Here is a 17,229-nt window from a genome sequence, read left to right as displayed (position 1 = left end):
TATAATAAACTTTTTAAAACCAAAAAAAAAAAAAAAAAAGGAGCCGTACTGGTTCCATTCAGGACAGAGTCAATTTTTCAGTTATGAGGACACAGAGTTTTTCAGCTATGAGGACACAGAGTCTGGCCAAGAAGTTATTCTATAATACCTCAGGTCATTTGTCAGGGATGGGGGTAAGGGGCTCTTACTTCTGAGAAAAAGGGTGCTCCTTACAGGAGGGACAAAGCAAGGCAGGTGATATTGTCGCAGATTTTCCATGTAAATTGTTTCATTGTCTTATACTTTCTGTTATGGTAGCACCACTGTGTTTAGAGACATGTAGAGTGATTCTCCTGAGGGCCTTCAGCAAGGTAAAAAGAGACAGCAGTATCTCTCAGAGAAAAATCATCTGATAACACAGGCAATCCATTCAATAAAGTTCAAGATGCTGAGAGCCAAATCTCTTTTTTGGAGGCAAGAGGCAAAGACCATAAGAATGAATTAGGATTCCAATTTTTTTAATGGAGCTAGGTAGTTCTGGGGCAAAAGACTGCTCTATCTGAAGTTTTGGGAAGAGTTAAGCTAATGTGACTCCCCTGAGGAGCTTTCCTACAAATAGAGTAGAGTCGGCAAGCTAAAGTCTTCATTGGAAAGTACCATTATGGTTAAATGGCATTGAAAGGTGCTGTTGATCATATTTTGTCCAGTTTCCTCCAGTTGTTCTCCCCTCCAACCTGTATTTAATTTTTGTTGTTGTTGCTGTTGCTGCTGTTTTTGTGTTTGGTATTGTCGTTGTTGGGTTTGATGTTTTTATTTTTCATGAAGAAAATGCAATTGTTGAAACTTAACATAAGTGGGAGGCTTTGTTAATTGTCCCCCAACTGTTTTCCACAGAAAATATTAAGGTCTGAGGCTGAGGATTACACTGAGGTGGATTACAACCCTGTGGTTTGAAAAGTTGGCATTTTCAGATTAAAATTGCTATGATATTTGAAAGTGTGGCTGGAGAGTGTGTGAGTGTGTTAAAAAATGTTCAATTAAGTTATTTATATGACTATTAAGAGCTTAAGGAAGTGTGGGACAGGATGTGCTTTAGAGTAAAGCTTGAGTGTGGCAAGGATGTGTGGTTATGTTTCCTGCAGAGGAATATATGAATGGAGATTATAGATTTTCTAGGGCAACAATGGGTGAGAAATGCATCATTCATGGCATACCACAGGTTGAACCCTTGCTGTGAAAAAGCTGGCTTACTGTGTTTGCTCAACCTGTCTGTTGGTGCAGAAACCATCAGCAAATTTAATTTAAGCAGGACTTAACGTTACTCCCCACAGCCTCAGTTTTCAACTATGCTGACAGATGTTTTCCGTGCATTGTCTGGACAACAGTGTACCCCTGATAGAAAGATGCTTTAATTATTTTTTTCTGTTAAACTTATATTCTTGTATAAGTAGGCTCAGATTTGCTTTGACATTCTTTCGAATAAATATAATGTTTAGAGTATGGAATATTGTCAAGGGAGAATTCTGTTTGGTTTTTTTTTAAATTTTCTCTCTCTTTCCAGCTAAATGTATTTAAAATCAAGATGTATATGAAAGTAATACTGAATTATGTCTTTAGGAATACTTGCACTTAGTTCACTATGCTTTTAATGCATTTTCATGCATGTTTTGCATGTCCTAAAGGAGTTAATAATAAAATGTAAACCATCAAATTCTAAACAACATGCCATAAAGAGCATAAATATACAAAATTAATAGTCCTATGTGTTTATGCACATGTATGGTTCCTGGGAAACCAACAGCAAAACAACAGAAAAACAAACCAAAATCTTGCCCAAAATCCCAGCCTTTTTATTTTTACTTACACTAAATGATAATCAGTTCTGTTGAAAAGGATCAAAACTGACAAAAGCTATGAGGAAAAACAAAAAAGACCCCTACAAAGCTATATAAAGGACAAATTTACTATGTTAATAGTAAATTAATATATTAATTGATATTAATATTAATATTATTAATTGATATTTTAGTCATAAGTCTTTTGAAATTACAAAGCATGAGACAATACATCAAAGAGAAAGTCATTACAGGAATAAATACCAAAGATATAAACACAATGTATAGATTTTATTTGGGGCTTCAAGTACTTGCATTTAAGTTGTAACCCTTTTCCTAATAAATGTAATTTAAGAAAAATTGTGCATATGTAAATGTAGTATACTATACATTTTATGCACTGAATAACAGTAAACTTCTTTTTCATTTGAGAAAATGAAAAAAATGCAGTTAAATTATATTTCTAATTAATGATTTCCAAATGGCATGATCAGAGAAACTCTCAAGAATCCTGAACATTAGGTTACCACAATAAAATAGGCATTGCAAAAATTATTTCTACAAGTATATAATTTTTCCTGATTTACTTCTCTTAACAAGAGCTGAGTTAACTTTTTCATCCTGACCCTCAGAATCCATACTCAGAGTTTTGTGCTAGATTCATCCCTGTGCTATGAGACTTACTGGTAGGTATACCTTCATGGTATACTTGCCTAGGTCTAGTAACACTTCTGTACTCAAAGACAAACACGGGAAACAGATTTTTCTCAAGTCAGTTATTTACTGCAATCTAAACACAGAGAACTAATTGCAAAACCAGAACATGAATACAAGCTAGAGTGCAAATAAGAATCAAGCTGGATGTGCTTTGACCCAGATGAATGGCCTAGATTAAGATCCACTAGATGGAAGTTCATTCATAGCTCAGTCAGTCAGGTAAGATCTCAAAACCATGGCTAGTGCAACTAGAATAATACTATAAAGAGTACTACAAGTACTTTTAAAATTTATTTATTAATATCTGCACTTTCAGATATACTAACTCTGTCAGTGTGTCCTCAAGTGTTTTATAAATTACTTATTTTTAGCCTGTTGACAGGCATTTTGTTTCAATTTTTCTTTAATTTGGTCTTAAAATATTTTTAATGTCTCTGCTTTATGTATCTTGTAAATATTTAGTCTCTTAATAGTCTGGACCAACATACCTGCAATATCATTTCCTGTGTTGACTTTCTTTGTTGTCTTGTTTAGTGCCGTGCATTTTTCACTCCTTAATTTTACTCCCTGTGCACCAGAACGACTCTCCTGGATTTTTTTGTCATTCAGTGTACTGCAATTTGCATTACTTCTTTGAGATTATTATCATTTTCCATTCATTTCATGCTGTTTATAAGAAAAAACCCTACAGGGTTTTATTTTCTCTGCAGCGCATGCACAGAAGTCCCATTATTGTTAATGGAAGTTTCATGCGCCCATTATATTGTAGAATCTGTACAAAAAGAAGGGAACTGTAAGTGGTCTAATTTTTTTTTGCAACATGGAAGCCTCTAGCTCATTATCTCTAAACTAAAACAAATCAGTATTTTAATGCCTATAGACTAACTTTAAATATCACTACTGATAGTAATTCTGCTGTCTGTGTTGGCAGTTTTCTTCAGTGTTTGAGTGTTTGTGGGAGAAAGTGAGAAACAGTGATAAGGTGTTTAAAATTAAATTTACATCCAGTTTGGGAGATTTGTGAATGTGTCATACACAATATATTGTGCATAAGATCTCAGAGATATGAAAGAAACTTTTTTTTTTTATGCTGGAAATCACTGGGTAATGCATGGTGCTGGTAAAAAGGATACTACATGCTCTTTGAGACTGCTTGAATATTCTTTGTTCTTACTTGGTTTTCTGAAATCATTATCTTTGTTGCAAGTTCCTGCACGTAAAAGAGTTGTACATGTTGCAAATAGTCAGTACTGAATATTCTGAATTCTGGTTTTTACAAGTAGAGAACACTAGCACAAACCTTACTTTTAGCAGATATTGGTTGTTTAACTGAAATATGTTTTAAGTAGAATGAGTAATATAAAGTTATAATACTGTGATTTATTGTGTTGTTTTCTTTGTTTGAATGCTTAGCATGAGTAGATAGATGGATTCCCTGAAATCTTGGGCCCCAAGCTGTGAACATACACTTAGATGTGTTTTCAGCTGGAAGAGAGTTTTCTTAGTAATTTTCCTGGTAGCTTATACAGTGCTGTGTGCAGTCTTTCATATAACCAAAATACTGATAACACACTGATGTTTTTGGTTTTGAGAAGTAATATTTAACCTAAGTCTAGGGTTGCAGCAGCAAGCAAATACTCTTTAAGTCCAAACCAGAAGACAAGGGCACTAGAGCCATCAGCTGGATGTGCAACTTGACAAGAACAATTAACATGTACAAAGAGAAAGTATGCAATAAGGTGCAAGAATATCCTCCCTAAAAATCACTACTGGACCTGGAGGCTCTGGTAAGGCATGTTGAGACCATGTGAGGGGAGAGTATAATTGCCCAGGGCTTTCTTCATTTGAAATCCTTCCCCAGACAGACCCATCTCAAGCTGACCTGCTACTGTACCACACTATTAAATTTTTACTTTTATAAATGAGACGACTGAGACTTAGCTATGGAAACATAGGATTGGGCCTGAAAAAGGAGAAAGAGCTCCTGAGAGTGAGTATGTGTGTAAGAGAGGAGTTGACAGGAGCACCCTTCAACTCATTGGAGCCATCAACTGCAAATGGTCTCAGAAGTTCAAGTCTTTTGTGATGAGTATGTGGGTGCTTGAGTGGTGTGAGAATGCTCAGAAATTCTCCATTAGGTGTTGTGATGCACTAGATTGTTACTTGGATGCTGCACTGGGTGTTGTGTTATACAAATGTTTCCCCCCTTTCCTCAGATGGTTGTTCCCTTGGTATGGTGGTTTGTCCCTTGTAGCTCCTCCTTTTGCCCCTCCTCACTGGTGTCCCCTTCGCTGCGGCCTTCCGTCCCCGCCTCCCATTCCGCGGCTATAAATGTCCCTTGAGTTTGGAGCTCTTCCTCTTTTTTCCACCTGGAAGCCTTACGATGCAGATGTCCCCTTCCAGCTAATAAACAGGACATTGGAACCACGTGGAGAAAGAGCGCTTCTCGTCCTTTACTTCGTCCATGTAGGATCCGTGCGGGCTTAAATCCTAAGCTAGCCAGGGGGATTTACAGCCCGAAACCCACGGGTTTCTTCAATTAGGAATGGAGAATTCTCCTAATTCTCCTAATGGAGAATGGCTTCTCCATGAGGATTTGGCTATTCCATTCTAACACCGGTGAAGTAGGCATAGCATAAACAAAAACATGAAACAGACTCTTGGAGATTGTAATGTTTTCTGAAAATATATCAAGTACTGAGCTGTATTAGCAGATTAAATTTTATAATATTTGGCTTTCAGAGAAGGGTGTATGAAATAATTAAATGGGGAAAATCAAAAAAGGCAGGTAATTCACCTTCTGCACAGAGAGACAGCAGCTTCTCTGTTTTAAATCACATAGAATGCATGAAGTTATTATGTAGCATCACTTGTGGATTTGTTGACTCTTTGGGGACAAGAGCCTTGCAGAGGTACCTGGATATGTTGAAGCACTGGGTAATTAATTATCAGTGGCATCAAATTAAACAAGAACAAATACAGATTCTGCCCCTGGGATGCAGTAAATCTGGGCACAAGTGTAAGCTGGGAGAGGAGTATGTGTAGAGCAGCACTGCAAAAGGGATCTGGGGGTGCTGGTGGGTAGCAGCTCAGGGTGAGCCAGCAGTGTGTGCCCGGGCAGCCAGGAGGGCAAACCCCATCCCGGGGTGCAGCAGACACAGCATCACCAGCTGTGATTGGGATCATCCTGCTGGATTCAGCCCTGGTGTGGCCTCACCCTGAGTCCTGTGTGCAGTGCTGGGCCCCAGAGTCTGAGAAGGGTGGGAAGGTCCTGGAATGGTCCAGAGGAGGACAACAGCTGGTGGAAGGGAACAAACATGGGAAAGTTCAAAGCTGCATCAGGGGAAGGTCAAGCTGGCCATTGGTAAACATTTATTTTCTTCAAGGGTTGTCAAACACCAGCATAGGCTTTTTAGAGAGGTTGTTGATGCCTTGTGCCTGTCAGTGCCTTCAAAGACGGCCTGTGGACCATCTGCTTAATGCCAAAATTTAACTTTCTGTCAGTACCAAACTGGATGAGAAATTGGATTAGGTGATCATTCCAGTCCCTGACAGCTGAAGAATTGTATTCTATCCCTTAATTTTGGAAATGGTCTTCTGTCACCTTTGCAAAATATTAAGAAAAATCTGGAAATAGATATGCACAATTATGAATATATGATAATATATTTGATTTATATCCTTGAAGTGTTGGATAAATTTGAGTCAGAACCTTTGAGGGTATCATCTGTGACCCTATGTCTAATAAATTAGTTAGAAATAAGATTGGATACTCTGCGTATATGAGATATATAAATCTATAATATACATTAACTGTCTCCTTGTACTTCTAGGCATTCTTTGAATTTCAGGAAGATTTTCTGTTTGCATAAGAATTCTACCTCCTCGCTTGCCACAGGCCAAGAAACTGCATAGGTGCTACCTGAAGCCAAACAGCACCGAGAAACTAATTTATTCCAAGTCTCCAATAAGGTCTAGATTGAAAAGTGTTCTCTGAGAATATCTGAAGATGGTCTTGCACAATTAATTATTTTGTTTTGGTTTGTTTTAAGGTGTGATGTTGACCTATCCATCTTTTCTTTAACAGTGCTTAAGAGCAGTTGCTAAGGCCAGAGTGATTTCTCTGATTGTTTCTGAGATCTCCAAGAGAGCTACATCTCTAGCTGAAAGGTTGGAAGAGCATCTAATGTGCATGTAACTGCTATCCCCTTTTCCTGAAATGCGCAAAATCATTCTCATCAGAAAGACAGCAAGCATCCTTCTCCAGGAGTTATTTATATTTCTTCTGTAATTTAGTACTGAGACATGAATCCAAGAAGAGCGTAATCAGTTTTCTGAATCCTGCTTCCAAAATTTGTCTGGAATTTAGATTTGACAGTATTTTTAGGAAGAGTATCGATATTTACTGAAACAAAAAACACAGTTAGAAGAAATCTTCTGACCACAATAATCTTGATTTTTTTTTCAGGAATATATTCTGTAGGCTATACAGTGAGAATTTGTGGGGTTTCGTGCCTCACGTTGGGCGCCAGTTGTGGGGTCTTGTGCCCCGGATTGGGGTGACCCCGAAAGATGGAAAAGTCTCTCCTCCAACCCGTGCCTTCAAAGAAAGACTCAGTAGTCTTCTGTTGTCTGTTCTCAAGGTTGTTTATTGTTAGTTATCTAAAAGATTCTTTTCCTGAACTGCTGTGGCCCGTTCAGCAGCTCAGACAAAGGCACACTGCCCTCCCAGGGGGCTGGTGCCATCTTTTATATCATATATTACGTACTACATGTTTATATTTTTTCCCCAATGGCTACTATCTATATTGAATAGTGACTTTCTACTCTAAACCAATCTGTGAGTGCCAACATCACCAAAGACATGGAGATTAGGAAGGAGAAAGAAAGAGGACAGGGCACACCCAAATTCCTCCATCTTAGAACTCTTGACCCCCATGTACAAAATTTGGACCCCTGCGTACAAGGCTTAAAACCCCCTTGTACAGCACTCAAAAATCCTTCCTTTCACTTTGTGACTACTTCTACTACAATACCTAAACTTGTGTGTGTGGCTTGTAATTCTGCATACAGAGTTGGTAATTTGCTCCACGGGCTAAGATCAAAACCTCATGTGTATCTTTGGCTGCATGCCATGGTCTTGGAGCCCCCTGCCAGCGGCTCTGGCCATCCAGGGCACCTAGAGGGATGTCCTGGGTTCCGACAAGAATTTTCTTCATCGTTGCTTCATTTGAACCTTCCCCTCTTGGCTCCTGAAGAAACAATTAGGTGAATATTTTATTATGCTATTGTTTTTAAAAAAAAGGCGTTAGTGTCTTAGAGGAAGATACTGAGCCTGTTCTGATACTTTGAAACATTAGCTGTAGGTATCTGCTCTTAAAGGGGAAAAATTAAAATAAAAATAGAAAAGCCCAAGGTCTAACATGTATTAGACAGCTTGCCTGGAGGTAATATGAGGCAAAATGCCAATTTAAGGCTTTCATGCTATTAATTATATGGCACTTCCATGCAGTAAATCTGTGTTTAGTTTTCTGTGATAAACACAATTACTTTTCTGTCTTCTGGATTATATTATCATGGATCCACGTGTTTAACTGAACTTTGGGATTTGTGCTAGGGAAATTGACACTGTAAGTACCATTCAGTTCAGCCCTAAAATATAGCCTAGAGAGTGTCATTTAACCCTCAGAGTGGCCAGAGTCTAAAAATTTTATTGAGAAAATTAAGTAATTTTTATTATGGCATATTATACAATTTGTCATTATTGATTTTCCTTCAGTTTTGATAAACTTATATATAACACAGCTGGTAATTATATTGCACAACCCACATGAGAAAATATATTCATTATTAAAAAAAGAATAAGTAACAATTAATGCTCATTAAGAATTTTTCAATTCTAAGTCATGCTATATGTTCCTCTATTTCCCTTTTTCTTTTTCTTTAAAGTAGCCTTCCCTGAATTATCCCTGAAAAATCAAATAAATTTTCCCAAAGGTTGTGGAGTCTTGCTAATAAAAAGTTATGTTTACAACCTGACTACCTAGTCATGTTGTTCTATTTCTTCTTTGTTCTCTTTAGATATCAGTGTTTTTGTAAAATTTGCTACAAGTTAATATTCATAATGTGCTTACTTTATATTTAGAATCCTGAGACTTGTTATTATAACTGATGATGAATAGTAACTAATGGATGCTTGATGTTTATTACCTCAAATAATATATATCATGTTAATTTTTCATTTTAGGATGTAATGCATGGAAATTACTTAAAAGCACTCCTGAGTTTTCTTAAACAAGCAGGGTTATATTGTTATTTGAATAAAACCTCAAAAAATAGTTTCACAAAATTCTTTAGACAGTCTCAATCACATATGGAGCTAAAGGCGGGGTGTAGCAGGCGCAGGCCCTGCAAACCTGCCTTGGCATTCAGAGGCCTAGGACAGGCAAAATGCTGAGTCATGATGACTGGATGTTAGGAGCCCCTCTCCCGCTCTCAGACCCTTGCTTATCTCTCTGAAAAGCTATAGGTCATTTTCCTTTAACCCTTACCATTGGACAATTCTCAATCCTCCCTTGCCCAATATAAACCCCTGTTTCTGCCCGGCTCACCGGAGCCGCTGTTCCTGAGACCCTTCGAGACGCCTCGTAGAAGAGCTACAAAGAAGACCAATAAAGACATCTTCTCGGAACCTCATACAGAGCTCTCCTCTCTTTCCCGTCTTCTGAATGCCTGCTGCATGCCCTAGCTGAGCCTAGCGAGCCTAAGAGCTGAAATCACTAATGAGCTGAGAATCACTAAAGCTGAATATCACTAAAGGCTTGCTAAGGCGCAGGCTGGAGGCACTGCTAGAGCTTGGGTGGACTGACTCTCCTCCGAGCTGAGCTATCTGGCTTTGATGCAGCTCCTGGGTACACCCCGTAGCCCAGCCGGCAGCATTAAAAGAGGGGAGTGTATAATTTTTACTAGATAAGTAAATCTAGGGATTATAATCCAGACTGGTGATTAAAAGTGCTATTTGTGTGGAAAACTAGTTTTAAATTGTCTTCATTAATTTAGAAATTGATTTTAACTTAGAAAAATGAAAGCCAAGGCAAACAGCAACAGCCTTTAAAATGAAAAAAACCTAGTATTTTTTGTGTAACGAGAAAAGCTTAGGTGATGTGAGATGTCATACACATCAGTATGATCTGAGGCTAAAGATTACATAAGAAACTACCATTCACCTTCAGTGAGACTGAAATATTGCACCAAAATAACAATGGAAAATGTAAAGAAAGAGAAGATACTGAAGGAGGAAGTAAACTCCATTGCAGAATGGAGGTGCAAAATGGTGACCTAGAGCCATCTTAGAGACAATATATTCTGCTCTTCTGGTATAGAGACATAGGGCCACTGATACAAAGAGTACTAGTAGCTCTACAGATTCAATTCTTGCCAAGAAAAGTATGACAAGTTTGTTATGTAAAACCAAAACCAAAACCAAACAAATAAAACATTGCATACAGTGATGGAGGATAGTTAATAGTGAAAATAGTTAATTTAGAACTGTTGATTTTGCTGTGAAGTATTACAGCTTTTATCTGATAGCTATAATTAACAGAAAACATAGTGGTCATAAACTGTAAAAAAGTGGATGAAGAAAAAAATGCACACCTTCCTTTTCTGTAATATTTGTGCAGACGGTCCAAAATAATTCATAAGGTAAAATAAGGTGTTTTGTGTTCTCAGAAGTCCTGGCTTTCTATTAAGCTGAGGAAAAAGACCGTCACATGGAAAAGCAGATTTCCAAGGTTACTGCTGAAGAATAGGCAGGACTATGTAATTTTCTTAGGGAACCAATTTCTTCATATTTAATGTTCCACAAAAGTTTCAGCACTTGCTAGTGGGAATGCTGATTAAATTCAATTTTATTCTTGAGCAGTTTTGTGTTGGCCAGAACCAAGTCTCTCTTTATTTTTTGATTTTGCAGTTTAAACCTTGTGCAGTGCTGGTTGCATAAATCATAGAATTGCAACAAAATCATTAGAGCTCTGCAATTAATAAGCACAGCTCCAAGCCTGAGCATTCGTCACTGAAGGAAGAGAGAGTGCCTGCTGCACCATGGCTTGAGTGGTTCCACCTAAAGAGTGCTGACAATTTCATGAAAAGTTCATGAACAGACAAAGACTAAGTTGTTAGCTGCATGAATAAAAATGAATTATTCATCCACCTTTGTAACAGAAATCTGGCTGACAACTGTGTTAGTCAAGACACTGAGAACACATTTGCAGGTGCTATTTTAAAAAGGGCTGGAGGTTTCCATAAAAACTGGATTGATTCTTCTTGTAGAAAATAAATATATCTAGGACTTATTTTAATTTAATTTCATGTCCTACCTTTAACCTCTGTAATTATATTGTCTGAGAAATTAGACAGCTACAAGCTTGAGATCTGACTTAATGCTGCATTTTCTACTGATAAATTGGTGAGGCAAAATATTGTTTGGCCTATATGCATGTTTTGCCTTTGTCATCAAGCTGGGTTGCAGTTCTTGTTGGTGTGTGCCTTGATGTACATTACCTCCACATCTAGGAAAATGAAGAGCTACACTTAAATGTAGATAAAAAACCGCTACATGTTAAACAATGGAAAAAGTCTTTCTAGAAGCTAGTGTAGGAAACAGAACACAAGATGTCTACTCAAAGTATAAAAAAAGAAGGTCTTAGAGGAGCATTCAGCTGCTTATAAAAGCTCATAAATTTGATAGAAATTGTTATGTCCAGACCGTGTGCTGTAAAAAAACTATATATTGAATGACTATTTACGCATGATAAGCAAAGATAAGAAGGAAGAATGGAGACATAGGGATATGAAACTGAAGGAAATGATGAAAGAATAGGAAAAAAAAATTAAGTGAAGAAAGTGATGAAAAGCTCAGGTGTAACACAACAAAGCCTGCAGGGAGGGAAAAGGAGATGACCTTGATGAACCCATTTACTCATTTACCCACTGAAGAAAAGAATGCTTGGGAGAGTGGAAAAGATCTCGGAGAGAGGACAGCAACCCCTAACAATGGGTATACACAAGTTAGAAAAATTATTTCATTAAATTCCATTAGAAATTTAAGCCCAAAAGCAATATCTGCAGGTTTTCTGTTTGCTGCAGATAACAAAAACTGTGATTTAAACTCGTATGTTGAGAAATAGTACAATATTTAGGTGGTAAAGATTCAACAGTGTAAAAGTGGTTCTATGAGACTTCAGTCTCCGTTGGATCAGAGAGTTTTGACCAGGTAGAGGGATATTACACCAGACTCTGATAAATTCAGTGTGAAATAAGAGAAGATAGGAAAATGTATGCATGCAGTAATAAGAAAAAAATGATTGTTTGAAGAAATGCCAAATGTAAGGAAGACACCTTTATAAAAACAGAGGTTATTTTACTTTTTGCACTGCATTATTGATTGCCCTGTGTTTGAGATTTTTAGCGTGTTTTGGAATTTTTTTTTTGACACTGAAATACCTGTAGTACAGCGCTACTGAATTATTTCTGAGATGTGGGCACACTTTCCCAGGGAAGGCTACATGAAAGGTTACAATGAGCCCAGATACATTAGATGTCGGCAGTATTTAACCAAAAAACAACAATTTTTTTGTAGCAAAGAAAGCCACAAAGTGGTCAGCCATAGCACACCTGTTTAGAGGAATTCTTTTACCACAAAATCATAGTTCATTTAAGGAATATAGGCAAGGATCAGAGGCATAGTGATCTCACTCACAGGGACTATTTTCCACAGATCCTCAACAGCTAGATGACTTGGGAACTTAGAGAAAAATATCATAGCAAGAATATCTCAATGTCATTACTCACTTTGTTTTCCCATTGATTGCTTTTACAGATCTTGCGATGTTATCGCACTTGGAAATTTTATCTATAGCTGTTTTCTGGGAAAAAAAATACATCACTATGACCGCTAATTGACAAACTCTGCCTTTTTTTCTTTACTAGATTTATCTTAACGCTCATGAAATGTGAGAGACTTGACAGTTTTATTTTTACTTAATCATTATTTCCTATCTCTGTCGAGTACAAAATTTTTCCATTTATATTTCATTTTATAGTAGTTTTCTTTTAATGTTTTAAAATACCACTGTTCATGCATAATAAATACATTATCTCTCCTTTGGAAATTTATCAGTTATTTATCTATGCAGTTCTTGGCAAAGTCAGTTATTTGTTATAATTAATATTTTAATAATTCAGAAAGGATGTAGATTTATAAATTCTATGTTAGCAGCATACAAGCACCAAATAATAGTGGATCAGTAAAGTCTTCTAAAGTGTGTCATCACCACTATTACCCATTTTGACTGTTTATATTATTATGGTTAAAAAATGTGTTATGAGGCTGAAATCTATGATCATGGTAATGGTTTTGCAAAATAGGCTTTTAGGATAGCAATTACTTTCTAATAGATGTAAAAGAAAATAAAACCAAAAAAAAAAACCAAAAACCACTACAAGAAAATTGGTATTTTGTAGCTATTTTCTTCAGTTGTTCATTAGAAAATATATATTTTAACATATATTTCATAATTTAAAATAATCTCATGTTGAATAAGTTGTGTATGCTTGTAGAGGGGAGACAAGAGCTCAGAATAAAATTTATAGGAGCCTTTTAGATCAGTATAGCATATTGGATATTATATCTATTTTTCGATTTTTTTTTTCCATATAACAAACTTTTAAAATAGATTATTTTTTTGAAGTCAGCATTATGATTGTCACAGTAACTAAGCAAATCTAGACACTTGATACAGGAAATTTAGACATTGACAGTACCCTGATACCTGCCTCTTGCCTTGCTATCTGCCTATGCAGTTAATTGAAGTTACTCTCCCTTGCAGGAGGACACACTAGTGGAGCATTCTCTCTTGCAGAGGGAGAGCGTCTTAGGTGCAGAGTGTGGAGCAGGTGGTGGGAAAGCAGGGGAATGTAAGTGAGAGAGAGTCAAAGATTCTCTTCCACGTCTCTTTTAAATCCAGTACCGTCCTCCAGCCACGTGTAGTCTCAGAGTAAGGCAGTAAAAATGGACCAGGAGGTGAATACCATGTCCCACAAGGCCACTGGCCCTTATTGTACAAGATGTAACTTTTGTCAGAGCTGCAAAATATTTTTTAAGTGTGGAAAATGTTAAAAAGTACATTTAGTTTTATTTTTAATACAATAATATATTTTATTCTATTTTTAATAAGATATCTGAGTGTAATTGTATTCTAAAGAAAAACAATAAATTCACTCATTGGGGACATTTTAAGGAATAATACTGTTTCTAAAGTGCTCATCTTTCACTGACAGTAGTTTGTCAGATCTCGTTTTTCTTGTTTGTGAATGTGCGCCCTTAACACAACTCAGGAGAGTACAGGTAGAACTGGTCAAGAGAAGTGTTCAAGTAACCAGTGGAGATTAAACAAAAAATAGGCTTCTTCAAGGATCTAGTGATGCCTACTTTTTTAAACTTGAGCCTTAACCTCTTTTGAAAATGCATTCCTTCTCTTCATATTTTAACAGCAGAAAGAAATACTGGACCAGAGTTTAAATTGTATATTTTAACCCCTCTTTTAAGAATGTAGCACATGCTGTATATTTGCAGAAGAATGTTCAAGATCTTGCATCAGGGATGCATTGATGCCACAGACTTTTTTAAGACAGGCCTGAAAGATTTCTTGCCTCTGCAAATCATTGTCAAATCTTTTGAACACTACAAAAGTCATAAATATAATTTTAAAAGCAAAGTAGTATTTACTTGGGATGTTTTACTTTCTGCTCTCTGTCAGTCCCTGTCATCCTCAGAACATCTTGCCACAGCAGAGCTAAAGCAAATAAAAGAAAGAAAGAACTTTAAAAGATCTTTAAGCCACTTTAACCTTGTGTGTGAATAAACACCTTCTTTTAATTTTCAAATGGTAATTTCACATTCAAGGTCCTCTCCAAGCCTCTAAGCCTAGTTCACTAAAGGCACCCTAAACCACAGGAAATACTCTTGTTCCTTCAGCCCTCTTGATAAAATGTCTTCTGTGTTGTATAAAACCAGGTGTCTTTTTTTTAAGCTTGTCACATGGTAAGTGATAGGAATAGGAGCAGGATAGTAATCAAGTAACTGTGATTTTCATGGAGAATGATAGTATTGATTTGCAAATAAAAGGTAGCAGAATAGGACTATAATTATAAACTTTTAAAATTTCTTAATGTTAATTACCAGAATGCTCAAAGACATATCCACAAAAATAGCAGTTGGGATTATGTCTTAAACTTTTTTCTTATAATGTGAGAAGATCATTACCTTTTAGTGCAGCTTTTCTGGCAAATTCCAAAGTACTACCAAGCACTTTGGGAACAAATTACAGCTATAGAAATATATGAAATTGTGCAATACGAAGCAGAATTTACAAATAGTCCAGTATTTAGCTGTCTTGAGCATGGTGAGATGATGAATTATTTATTTATCTTTCCATCTCAGGGAAATGCATTTTACACATTATCTTTGTGTTGTGTGTGAAATATTGTGGGGGGATGTATGTATAGCAACAGTCACTGTTTTATTCCTGTCATTATTGGTTGCACTGTTTCCTAAAGCCTCACCATCACATATTCAGGAATGGCCTTGGATCATTTGTCAAAATCAGCACAAGCCTTACCATGACTTGTCAAAAGCTTGCTATCTTGTTCTACATTTTGATGAGTGTGGACTTGAGCACAGTCAAGACAAAACAAATTATGCCAGACAGAATTTCCAGTTCACTACTTACAATGTGCATGAGTTTTCTAACTCTGTATATTTGTCACATGTATCTGGATGTTAGAGAGGACATAAGGGACTGTTCTTGCTGTTCAGGAAAACTGAATTCAGAGAATGAAGCTTTCCTGAACATTCCAATAGCTTTGTACCTGCACTTCATATTACCAAATTGATTTACATATTTCACATTCTGAGGATTTCCATATCTAATTTAACTTTCCATATATATTTGAGAGAGAGAGAAACTGCCCAAGAAAAGTCAGTTCCTTCTACCAATTTCTGAGACATGTAGGAGACAGTTTCTGTAACTTTAATCACCTTAAGAGCAGCGTGTATTAATCCTCAGGGGAATATTTGCTTAATATTTGTTTATCAAGATTTTGTAGAGATGAGTTCTACTGGCTTTACAGTAAATAGGAAATGCACAGTGTTAACAGTTACTCTATATTCAGCTTGAGATATTTCAAATGTCGAAATACCAAAGGATTTATACACAAGCACGATGCCATTTTGTAATGATGTTACAGCAATCTACAACATTTAATCAACCTTTGTTGGACCATGCAATTCAGCTTCAAGAGCTGAATTCAGCTTCAATTCAGCTTTATCTATCAGTTCTGTCTCATCCTAGCTGGAAATCCATGGCAGGCACACCTATACTGGAGTTATTGAACATGTTCCAAGATTGTGTCTTTTCCTCTCTCTACCCTTCGCAGCAACCCTGGCTCCTAGATGCTGTGTCACCACAAGTTTCAGTTGCACTGGAATATTCCAAGGCAAGCAGCCTAATGATGCTGTGCTCTGTACATGCATATGACTGCCTGTATCTCTTTTGGTTTCCTCATTTCAAAGAGTAAGCTCCTAAAAGAAACACTATGGCAAAGCCTAATGTAGAAAGTCTTCTGTGGGACAGGCTTTCTCCATACTCTTGCATATACAAAAAATGGTTGATTTGAGCCCTGTTGGCTGATCTATCATGCTTACTTTGATTGCTGTGGAAATAAGTTCTGAATCAAAGATGACATGCTTTTACGGGAACTGACAGGCTGCTGCTTATGTGTCATGAGAAACAAGATCTTCTCCTGGGTTTATATACTTGAAAAAGGATTGTTGCATTCCAAAGAATACTGGTTTCAGTCTTTTTTTTTCCAATCTTATTTCCCATTATTAGAAATTCCAAATATAATTATTGAAATGCTTAGTTGTTCACATTACAATTATATACTATGGGCTGTAAAGACGCTATTATGCAAGGTTAATGTCTACTTCTCTGGATAGAATATACATGTCTATTTTATAGATCTATTTTATATATACATATGTTAAGTGCAGTATACCCTATATTAATTAATTGTACTTGGACCACCTAAATTTTGCAATATTCATATAGAAAGTGTGTATGCATGTGTATAGATATAGATGATATATTTTTAAAAAAATTAGAAGTTATTTAAACTGCAAACTGTGACCCCAAATTTTCCGAGTTTGCCAAATTTGAGTTTCTATGTTTTTGTAACAATCCTGATCTCCTTTTGGAGAGAGGTTTAAACAGAAATTTTTGAATGGTTAAAAAGAGTTAGTGCAACTGGAATATTTGTATAAGGCAGAGGAAATAAGAAAGAAAATTTGGACTGAATCACATCTCTAATCGTCTTGAAAAGAAAAACCTAACCCATTGTAAAACAGCAATGGTATAAATAGAAATCTATTGGATTGATTTTTGAGGAACTTACTGTAACGCTGCCAGTTCAAAACTCAATCAAACACATTAGTTAGTGATAAGGTCATTAACTGACCAATACTTTCACTTAAAGGATGAAATCTACAGATTTTCGCAATGCATTTTGTGACTTTAAAGGTTGCAATTTATTTGGTATAATGAATTTACAGTATGCATTATGAATCACTCAAATCTTG

The sequence above is a fragment of the Motacilla alba genome, chromosome Z (genome assembly GCF_015832195.1).
Source record: "Motacilla alba alba isolate MOTALB_02 chromosome Z, Motacilla_alba_V1.0_pri, whole genome shotgun sequence".
Lineage (NCBI taxonomy): Eukaryota > Metazoa > Chordata > Aves > Passeriformes > Motacillidae > Motacilla > Motacilla alba.
This window is presented reverse-complemented; position numbering follows the sequence as displayed.